This window comes from Mus caroli, chromosome 2, assembly GCF_900094665.2.
Source record: "Mus caroli chromosome 2, CAROLI_EIJ_v1.1, whole genome shotgun sequence".
Lineage (NCBI taxonomy): Eukaryota > Metazoa > Chordata > Mammalia > Rodentia > Muridae > Mus > Mus caroli.
The window spans coordinates 67,804,707-67,816,560 of NC_034571.1; positions in this window are offsets into that span (position 1 = coordinate 67,804,707).

The window sequence follows — 11,854 nt, forward strand, 5'->3', positions numbered from 1 at the left end:
GGCAGAGGGACCCAAGGCGGCTAAGGGTTGGACAGAGAGCGGGAGGGGTAACTGAACACACAGGGCATTCGAGCAATGAGATGTCCTTGCATAACGCTATAAAATAGCTGCTATACATCTATCCTAAGCCAAGGATTTACAACCCCAAAGTAAACTCTAGAGCATGGACTTTGGAGGGTAGGTGTCAAAGTTCACCAGCTGTAATAAGTATAGTGTTCCAACAGGGAGCATGGTAATGAGAATCCATGAATTGTAGGGAAAGGTGGGGCATGAAAAATCTCTGTACCTTCCTCTCCACTTTGCTATGAACCTAAGACCACTCTTTAAAAAAAAAAAAAAAAGCTATTGAAAAGAAGTGTGGAGCAGAGCAGTGGTAATGCACGCCTTTAATCCCAGCACTCTGGAGGGAGGCAGGTGGATCTCTGAGTTTGAGGCCAGCCTGGTCTAAGAAGTAGTTTTAGGACAGCAAGGGCTATTCAGAGAAACCCTGTCTCAAAACAAAAACACCCCCCCCAAAAAAAACAAGAAAGAAATAAACAAACAAAGATGTGTATGGGTGTTCTTACAGAATCAAAAATTATTTTAAATATTTTATGTATAGACATCAACTTCAAAGAGGATGTTTGGCTGGAATTTCTTTTCTTTAATCATGACCATTTCAGTTTTGTGAATGTGATTATTAACTATTGAAAGACATATCCACTCCCAGTGGTATACTTCTTCCAATAAGGCCACACCTGCTAGTTCTTTCAAATAGTGCCACTTCCTAGTGGCCAAGAATTCAATTCTATGAACCTGTGAGGACCATTCTCATTCAAACCACCACACTGAGATAAGACACCATGTCGAAGGCAACTTACAGAAACAAGAGTTTATTTGGAGCTTACAGTTTCAGAAGGTTAGAGTCCATGAGCATCATGGTGGGAAAAATGGCAACAGCCAGGCGGGCAACGTGCTAGAGCAGTAGCTCAGAGCTTACATCCTGAGACACCACTACAAGACAGAGAAAATTATTTAGGCTTGGAAACCTCAAAGCCTGCTCCCAGTGACACACCTCATCCAGCAAGGCCAGACCTCCTAATCCTTCCCAAACAGTTCCACAAACTGGGGACCAAAGAACATAATCAGTTGTTTATGGGGGCATAATCAGTCAAACCACCAAACCTCCTGTTGTGACAGCAATAGAATTCTGTAGTGCCAAAGAGATATTCCTGTTAAAGAAGTTAAAACTGAATCTAGAACCATTGGTTCTAACTCCCAGTTTACAAGAAATAGAGTGAATTAGAAGGATGAGTTAATGACGCTATGAAAAAGCAATCATCCATATCCAACAAAAGACTCACATGATTTTGTCAACATATCGATGGCACAAAAAAAAGAAGGGGCAGCAGCCAGGTAACCCAGCAGGTGAACGCCCTTGCTGCCAAAGCTGAGTCGGATCCCAGGAGTCCGCAGGTAAAAGACCGAACCAACTGCTAAAAATTGACCTCTGACCTCCACAAATGGGCTGTGCTATGCTGCGGGCGCTTTGAAACAAAAAGAGCAGTAGTCCACACCTGTAGTGCCAGGGCTCCGGAGGCGGGTGCAGGGGGATCTCTGTGAGTTTGAGGCTAATCTGCTCTACATAGAGAGTTCCAGGACCATCAGAGCTACAGAACAGAGAGACTGTCTCCAAGGAAAGAAATGTTTGTCCTAGCACCTACATGGGTGGCTTACAACCATCTTTCACTCCAGTTCCAGGGGCTCCAATGCCCTCTTCTGACCTCTTAGGGCACAAGATAAATGTGATACACCAACATACACACAGATAAAACAAACATAAACATAAAATAAGTACAAAAAAATATTAAATTCAATTTCTAGTAATAAAAAATACACACACACTGAACGTGTGGGCATACAATGTTCCCAGCACTGGGGAGGCAGAGGCAGACAGATTACTGTGTATCCAAAGCCTGCCTGATCTTCACAGTGAGTTTTAGGCCAGGCAAGCTATGACTGCATTGTGAGACAGACCCTGTCTAAAGATAATGATAAATAAATCATTTGTGGTATATGATAACCTGAAAGAATATAGATTTTTAACTACCTCCCAGAGTTCATCATAACAGCATAAATATCTCTGAGTCTTTGTAAGTCACTCAATAAACCTTATTGGTTGATTTATTTATTTGTAGACAGGGTCTCTCTACATAGCTCTGAGTGCTCTGGAACTCACTCTGTAGACCAGTCTGACGAACTCACAGAGATCCACCTGCCTCTACTTCCTGATGGCTGGGATGAAAGGCGTGCACCACATTACTTGGTCACTAGAGCTCCTTAAAAGAAGACATAAAATCATGTTTTCTTGTTGTGCCCCCTGAAGGTGCCTTTCTACAACTTGGCTTCCCCCCTCCTCTAAGATCAGCAGTCTTCCCTTTAACCATATTCTGCTCTGACAAGGGAAATGAAGTTGAATAATATGTAATTCATCACTCAACAGTTCCTTAACGCAGCATGGAAGAGAGACAGGAGCCAGTGTGCGAATGAGCCTTACAGTATCGACAAGTAGGTCTCCTAGTACCAGACTGAGGAGAACTATATCCTGAAGTGGGGAGCAATGGTAAGATGGGATTCACTGAGATGGCTGGGGGGAGTCTTAGAGAAACAAGCATTCCGTCTCCTCACAGTAAACAGCTGCACGCAGCCAGAACAGAGTATGGGGTGTCTCCTGCCTATGGACAGATGTGAGGTCCTAAAAGGACTTGCCTACCTGAATCTTCCCTCTGCTGTTGTCCCTACCACTCCTGCTAACAAATTCAATTAAGGCGTAATAAAGTCCTGACCAACTGAAAAAAATAACCATAAAGCAGGCCAAAGTGTGTGATGGCTCCGAGAAGATGGATAAAAAGACCTGATTTGCTTCCAATCCATTGTTCACATTTATATGAAACTATCCTTCTAAGACAGGCTGCGAGGTCTTTGTATAGAATTCTTAGCTAAATTTAACTACCTACTAATCTGTGAATAAACTGGAATGAGCTATCTAGGGAGAGTATAGAATTTTCACTATTCTTTAACCATAGCTTTCATCTTCGGTGTGAGGCTTTGAAGGTGTTTCATGCAGCTTGTTTTTTTTTTTTTTTTTTTTTTAATGTTCATCATCCATATTCTTTCCCTAAAAGTCAAACTTTCAGAAATGTGCCTGTCATGTGCATTTGTCTTCTGCTGCACTTAGAGAAACTTCAAAGAAAGTCTAATTCTGTGAATCGTTTCTTCACTTCATTCAACAGTGTAAAGCCAGCCGAAGACTCTCCCGAGTAACAAGATTTTCTCTTAGAAATAACGATAACAATTTGATACTGAAATAAGCAACAAAGCAAATGTCCTGTTTGTCTTAGTTGGGTTCCTATTGCTGTGATGAGACACCATAACTGAAAACACCTTGGGGAGGAAAGGGTTTATTTTGCTTACACTTCCACCTCACAGACATCATGGAAAGAAGTCAAGGCAGGAACCTGGAGGCACAAATTCCTGCAGAGGCTGTGGAGGAGGCTGTTTACTGCCTTACTCCTTGGGACTTGCTCGCTGGCTTTCTTAGAGAACCTATGACCAGTAGCCCAGGATGGCACTGTCCACAGGGAGCTTGGCCCTCCCATCTGAATCATCAATCAAGAAAAGGCCCTGCAGACTTGCCTATAGACCAGTCCTATGGAGGCACTGATAAAGATTTCTTCTTTACAGACGACCTTAGTTTCTGTCAGGTTGACATATAAACTCGCCAAGACACTATTATCAGATTATTCACACAAAAAGAAGAAATTAAGACCAATGAAAGTCTCGACACTTGAGAAAGTAAAGATTTGGAGAGATATATCCAAATAAAGCATATACATATTACCAACATACACATTACATAGTAGTATATGTTAAATAAGGATTTATTTCTACTTAAGAATATATAAGATTTTTAGAATAGGGCTCTTTAAAATTATAGATTGTGTTTTTCTCTCTGTTAAACTTTAAAATTTTTCTATTGATGTATTGGTGAATATTCTGTTGCCTTAGAACGAATAAGAGCTTTGGACCCAGACTGAATTCAAGTATTACCAATTACTGCATTACTATACAGTGTGCCCCAGGGAACTCGAAGAGATAGATGCAAAATTGTTACCTATTTGGCTAGCATTTGGAGTTTGCCATCTGGGGTCATTAACGAAGGCACCTAATTGTCCACCCATGTATCTCACACTCTGGTGACTAAAAGCATTTCAACAACAAGAGAAAGTAGAGGCTGTCCGTTTTCTTGGGTCACAGTCTAGAAAACCTGGACTCTAATATTGTCTACATTCTTTTGGTCAGCCAAGTAGAAGCAAGGAAGGGAAGTAAGTTTGATCTCTTGAGACGAGCAGGAGGAAATATATCCCACTAGAAGAAATATTTGGGGATGAGAGCAGAGGGTGATTAATCTTTAGAAACTAGCTAGTAGAGTCTACCCTCTGTCCACAGCAGTTTGCATCTCTCAATGTGAAAAATACACTCATCCCTTCTCAGACCCTGGAACGTACACCTATGGCATCAACTCAGATTCCAGAGTGATCTAAGTAAGAGTGAGAGTGAATTGGCCTCTTCTAGCAATCTCCGTGGTGCAGCAGCCTGAGCGTCAAGACCTGTGATCTAAAAGATCTAAATACCTGCTACATCCTGCAGTGAGAAATACCATGATGGAATAGAAACAAAATATCCACAACTGATACTTTAAAAGGGGAGACAATAATCAAAAGCATTGGACTCTAATCCACAGACCCTGTCCTTGTGTCCTGTTCATCCTCTCCTAAGGCCTTTCTCACCTCCGCCTTCCTGCTGGTCCCCAAACCAATGCCATGAGACTTAGATTTGTGTTACAGTGACCCCTAAGGTGAACCTAGTTTCCATGCTGTTATCTATTGCTATGTAAAAGCCCGAACTTTTAGTGACATAAAAACAACAGCAACTTTATCACTTCTCTTGAGCCTATGGATTGTTGGAGTGGAGTGGTTCTTGTTTGGGGTCTCTTATGTAGCTGCAATCAGAGCAACTGAGTTTTGTTATGGACTAAATATTTATGTCTGCCCAAATACAGATGTCTTAGTCCTACCACTCAAAAGGTTGGTATTATAAGGTGTGACCTTTGGAAAGTTATTACATCGTGAAGGTTAGAGACCTTATGAGTAGAATTAGAGCTTTTATAAAAGCTCTAACCCGGGCCTCAGTCAGTAAAGTGCTTGCTGCAGAACCGTAGAGACCCGAATAAGATACCCAGAACCCATGAAAACGACATGCTCACCTATAATCATAGGTGGAGGAGACAGACAGGAGGAGTCCTGGGGCTGGTCAACCAGGCTAGCTGAATCCAGGGAATGCAGAATTCAGTGAGAGACCCTGTCTCAAAAAGGACAGAAGCCAGGTGGTAAGGGCACACATCTTTAATCCTAGCACTGGGGAGAGAAAGGTAGCCTGGTCTACAGTACCAGAGTGAGTTCCAGGACAGGCAGGGCTACATAGAGAAACCCTGTCTCGAAAAAGCAAAAAAACAACTAAACAAAAACAAACAAACAAACAAAAAGAGGAAGGAGCGTGATTGAGGAAATAATACGACGACCTGCATATGATCAGACGTGTGTTATGTTGCGCGTGTATGTGTGAACCAGGAACATAAAGAATCTGAAAGGCCAGTATAAGAGCCCAGCTATGGCAACAAATAAGTCTAGAGCTACTCAGCTTGGTAAATTTGAAGAGAGACTTCTGGGCCCTTTTCATATGGCTGAGATTCATATGAAGACTTGGCTCTCAGAATTATGGAAACGGAAAAGTCCCATAGTCTAACTCCTGCAATTTGGAGACTCCGAGAAGCTGCTGCTGAAGTCCTGAGGACCAGAGGGATAATGGTATAAGTCTCAGAGGGCCGATGTCGCAGCCGGAGAACCCTGTCTGAGAAGGAGTTCTGTCCTGCACCTTTTTGTTCCACATCTGGCGATACCTCTGTTCATTTTCAACCATTCATCAATCGCCAGATAACTGGATTGTTTCTTCCCTTTGAGTCATTGTAATACCATGGACATTTATTTACAGCTTTATTCAATTTAAAGGAAGGGTTCTGTGGGATGTCTTCAATAAAGTGAATGTGTGTGTGCCTGGTGGGGGGTGTGGTTTGTGTGTTGTCTTCTTTCGGTTTTTAAGATTGGAATCCATATTTCAGCAAAGAAAGCCAGCTAGAAGAAAACTGATTTCTGGAGTGGGAAATTGGGGCAATAATGAATATTCAGATGGTGTGAAGTGAGGACAATGATGTATACTCAGAATGTATGAAGTGAAGCAATGATGAATACTCAGATGGTGTGAAGTGAGGACAATGATGTATACTCAGATGGTGTGAAGTGAGGACAATGATGAATACTCAGGCAGTGTGAAATGAAGCAATGATGAATACTCAGATGGTGTGAAGTGAAGCAATGATGTATACTCAGATGGTGTGAAGTGAGGACAATGATGAATACTCAGATAGTGTGAAGTGAGGACAATGAGGAATACTCAGATGGTGTGAAATTAGAAATCACGGGTCCACTGTGTTACTCCCACTTATAACCCCAGGAGGAGAACCAGAACATACAAGAGAGCCCATGCTATTTTTCAGGGCCGGGGGAATTTATATAAGAAAGCTTAAGTAAAAGTTCTCCTATTTCAAGATTTATAGGATGTATGAGCCAAATAAAATCGCCTTGTTCTGGAGATTGGTGTACAGAGCGCTTTCCTAGCCGGTTATTACTGTGGGGAGAGGTAGGCGCTCACCTCCCTATCCTGCTCTTGCTCTAAGAGTGTTTTTGTTTTTACATATAATTAATGGTCCCCAGATGTACTTGCTCTCCAGAACCCATCTTCTCACTTTCATCTTCCTCAGCTAGCAGAGGTTTTCAATATTTCCCCACACTTAAAAAGGCCCAAACAATAAAGCCGTGTTGACAGAGCTTTTAGGAAATGCTTCCTCTGGCCATAACACAAATAAATCTCTTCTGTGTCACTCGGCACATATCTCCTCTCCTCCTTTAGCAGTGACTTTAAGATGTGTCACTACTTCAGATGGCCCTTCCTCTGACATCTGCCACCAGCAACCTCATTTTTCTAGCCACTGAGCCATGTGGCCATTCATTCAGTGCATTCTCCCTTTGGATAGACCCTTAGTGCCTTAGGATTTTAGACGGAAGCCTCCTGGCTCCTTTCCTTCTTCTTATGCCTGGTCCCAAAAAGTCAGTCACCCTTTCACCCTCTCACCCTCAGCAGCTTCAGTGTTGGACTCAGATCTCTCAGGCTCTGTGCAAACAAAATTCAACTGTCCTGAACCGTAGTCCCCCAGGGCTACAGGGTAGGTCAGGAATTGCTTTCTTTCCTTCTTTCCTTTCTATTCATAGAGTCTGTCTTAAAGCTATGTTGCTTTTCTCCAGTCTCCAACACCAGTCCCTCAAGTAGAAGGAAAGGAAGGAAGGAAGGAAGGAAGGAAAGGAGGGGAGGGAGGGAGGGAGGAAGGAGGGAAGGAAGGAAGGAAGACACTCCTTTCTCTACTGTACACTTACCCACTAGACCCAGCACCGCAGACTATTCAAAGACATTTCATGATTTCAATTTTTCCAAGACCTACACCCCCAGGAGGAAATCTTCGTTAGTTTGGTGGGTAAGAACCTTAAACCTCTGAGCCCAGCCCATGTTACACTTTTGCTACAATAAACAATGATCTTATCATGCCCTTTCATGTCTTCAAGCCCCTGCAGACAGTGCTCTTTAGTATGTACTTAATGGTGTCTCCATCCAAATTCATATGTTAAAGTCTTAAAGCCCTGGTATCTGAGGATGTGCCTATATTTAGAGAGGAAGCATTTAAAGAGATAATTAAGGTGAATCGAGGTCATATAATGACTCACTCCATTTTGTGTTGCTACAACACAATACTTAATGTTGGGTCTTTTATAAAGTAAAAGAGGGCTTATTTGGCTCACAATTCTGGTGGCTGGAAAGTCCAAACAGCATGGCAGTCATGGAGATGATCCTTGGCGTTGCCATGAGGTCAGAGAAGTAGAAAGGGACCTGGCCACATGCACAAAGGACCAAGCTGGAGGGCGCTGCTCTTTAGAAAAGATGTTCCTCTGGGTGGTGGTAGCATTCGCCTGTAATCCCAGCACACAGGAGGCAGAGGCAGGTGGATCTCTGTGAGTTCCAGTCCAGCCTAGTCTACAGAGTGAGTTCCAGGGCAGACAGGACTACTACACAGAGAAACCCTATATTGAAAATCCAAAAAACAAAAAACAAAACAAAACACCCCCCAAATATATATATACATATACATATATATGTACATATATATACATTATATATATACACATATATGTATACATATACATACATATATATATATGTATATATACATATATTCATAATCCAAGGGCTTAAGTGGAACATAATCACTCTGTGCTAACACAATTGCCTAGCATGTAGCATGTGCAAGGTCATGGGCTCAATTCCAAGGTCTGAAAGAAGACCCTAAGATAAAGATTTACAACCATTGCCAGGCCGCTTAGAGTTATTTCGAGATTCCCAGAGCCATTTCCTCTAAGAGAGCAGTTTCTACAATAACAATGGAAACAGAATTCTGCTGCATGAGGTCCTGCTGCATGCCGAGTGAGGTCAGAGGAGTAAGAACGGGGGATCTGAGCCTGCAGCCACACTCCTTACAGCTGGAAAGCGCATCATAGGTAACACACCACAGAAGAGACTAGAGCGGGGAGGGTCAGTTCTAGCTTGAGGAAAGCTGGAGAGAGCAGGCTCTTGCTGCACAGCTTGAGGTTGGCATCACTCGCTGACATGCTCCAAGCATGTTTTTAGGGCAACTGATGGCTGTCAGCTATCTTGTGGTTCAGTTCTTATGTTTTAAAAGATACAAGAGTTTGGCAGACTTCAGTGGTAGAATGGAAGGGATGGCATACATTTTGCAGATTTAGAAGATAATACCCACAAAAGTCTCACCTGTAGAATCAAGGACGGAGAAGAGAATTGTGGAATAAGAGGGGCCACAGGTAGCAATCTGTGGGAGAATAAGCAGACCCAGGGTCATTTCTGCAGCAGTTAAGGAAAATGGCCCCCTTTCTTTGCCTGTGGTTACTGCTTTAAGTTACTGTCCTCTAGCCCTGCGTGATGGTATATGCCTTTAAACCTAGAACCCAGGAGGCAGAGGCAGGTAGATAGCTGAGTTTGAGAGACCGGGGTTCCAGGAGAGGCGATGCAGAGAAATCCTGTATCTTATAACAGGGAGTAAATAAATGGTTTTGATAGAAAAGCTTCACCCAGCTGGCTAAGCATCTCAGTCCTTGCCTTTCTACCCTCCTCACTAGTAATAAACCTCTTAATATATTGCCCAACTTTGAAGCTCAGTACTGTTTTTCAGATGAGTGAAAATATGCCCAGTTTTCCTACAGTTCTGGAAGGTACTTAGCAACATTGACAGAAGTGAATTGCTAGTCTGTGGGGGTAGAGAGTCCTCTAGGAAGAGGCTTTCTGTAACTGGAGGAGCCAAGAACTTTGTCAAGCTCTAACTGGGCTTTAACCGCACCCACTACTTAAATCTGAAAGAGCGTCTCACCATGAGAGGTGCTAGAAGATGCTTGGATGCCGGTGGGATGAGCCAGTAGACAAAAACTGATGAGAGGATACAATAGGAAAAACTTAGCAACAGCAGAAGAGTCCCACAGAAGGGTAAGGGCAACTCCACAGCCGAGTAGAAGAAAGAGTGTTCATAGAGATAGGGAGAGCTGCTGGCCTACTGCTGAGACGCATTGACTTCCTTTCAGAATGAGGGATGAGATGGGATGTAGGAACACAGGGCAACCAGCAGAGAAAGGCAACATCACGCTCTGGATGCCTCCAGTTAGTTGACAAATACATGCCTTGGCTATAGAATTATCATTTCTTCTTCCCACACCATGGACCTGAAGAGATACCATCATCTGAAGCTTGACCCGGGGCTAATGCATTGCTTGTTTACATGGTCCTTGGCAGAAGGCCTCAGTTACCATGGTGGTGGCTCGAGGCTTTAATCCCAGCATTCCAGAGGCAGAGGAAGGTGGGCCTCCAAGTTTGAGGTCACCCTGGTCTACAGAATGAGTTCTGGGACAGCCAGGGCTACACAGTGGAACCTTGGGGAAGGGGAAGAAGAAGGAGAAGGAAGAAGAAGAGGAGAAGGAGGAAAAGGAGGAGGAGAAGAAAAGGTAGCCTCAATTACTTGTATTGCTGTTCTTAGGGTTTTGGTTCCTTGCTTGTGGGCCTTTCCACAGGACTCCTGTGCCCCTGAGGAAATGCTGCCTTACTCACAGTGAATACTTCAAGAGAGCAAAGAAGAAACCTTAGAATCTTTCATAACTGATCATTTTCTTCATTATAATCTACTTCTCAATAAATCTAGCCAACATTCAAAGGGAGGATAATACAAATGCATGCTCTCTCTCTCTCTCTCTCTCTCTCTCTCTCCCCCCCCCTCCACTTTCCATTTTGAGACAAAGTCTTGCTGTGTAACCCGCTGTAACCCAATGTTGCTTTTCCATTGCTGTGATGAAACACCGTAACCAAGGCAACTTACAAAAGAAAGCATTTCATTGGACTTAGCATTTCAGAGGGTTAGTGTCCACAATGGCGGAGAAAAGGCATGGCAGAAGGAAGAGCTGAGAGCTCACGTCAGGCTCTACAAGCAGGAGACAGACACTAAAACTTCAAAGCCTGCCCCCAATGACACACATCCTCCAATGAAGTGGCTAATCCTCTCCAAGCAGGTCCACTGCAGAGTACTCAAACACGGGAGTCCAAGCAGATCCACCACAGAGTACTCAAACACGGGAGTCCAAGCAGGTCCACTGCAGAGTACTCAAACACGGGAGTCCAAGCAGATCCACCACAGAGTACTCAAACATGGGAGTCGGGGAAGTGGGGCGCATTCTTAATCCAACCACCGTCTCAACACTGAAATCTGTCTTAGTTTAACTTCTCCAGAGAGACCCTGCCTTTCCGCCAGTCTTCTGGAGGGTACTTGCAAAGAGCATGGGCTAACCGGCATTGCTGTCCCAGGCCTGCTTTGCCTTTCTATCCGTGGGCTGGAAACAATCCCCACCCTATGCCTCTTCCCCTCCATGCAGACTTTGCTTTGCCTTGGCAGCTTGTGAACTAGCTCAGTCCCTTGCAGTCCCACATGTTGTAGAGCTGTGGGAAGAGGGAAGGGACTTAGGGTGGGTGTCCCTTTTCCTCTGTCTTATACAGAGCTGTAGAAATGGTCATGATGCGTTGCTCCCCAGCCTTGTAAAACTAGAGGTCAGAACTCCATAAGACCAACAAATAAAGGATCATTTGCCTTTTAATGGCAAGACTGTGATAAAACTTTTGCACTATAACATTGGACTAAGTAGTCCACGTGATCACACACTTAAACTATTTATTTGAAATTTTGGAGTTATACAGGTACAGAAAAGACACAGCTACAGATTAGTAGGAACCCATGACACTTACACAGCTTCCGGAAATGTCTACACCCAGCGACAGGAAGCAAGGCTGACCCCCAGGCTGCCTGAGCTGACAGTCCAAAGGGGAGTGAGTGAGTGTACTTCAGGAATGAATCAAATCCTCATTTTTCTTCAAATGCCTATTGTCTGTTTTTATCAAAGATAGTTGATACAGACACAGGGCAAGCAATTGAGTCTCAATAAAATCCTTTCTTCACTTTCTACTACCTCATCTGCAGACTGTTGACATTTTCTTTCATTTCCGAACTGATGTTTCTCTTTTAAGCTGGGGGTCTCAACACTGATGT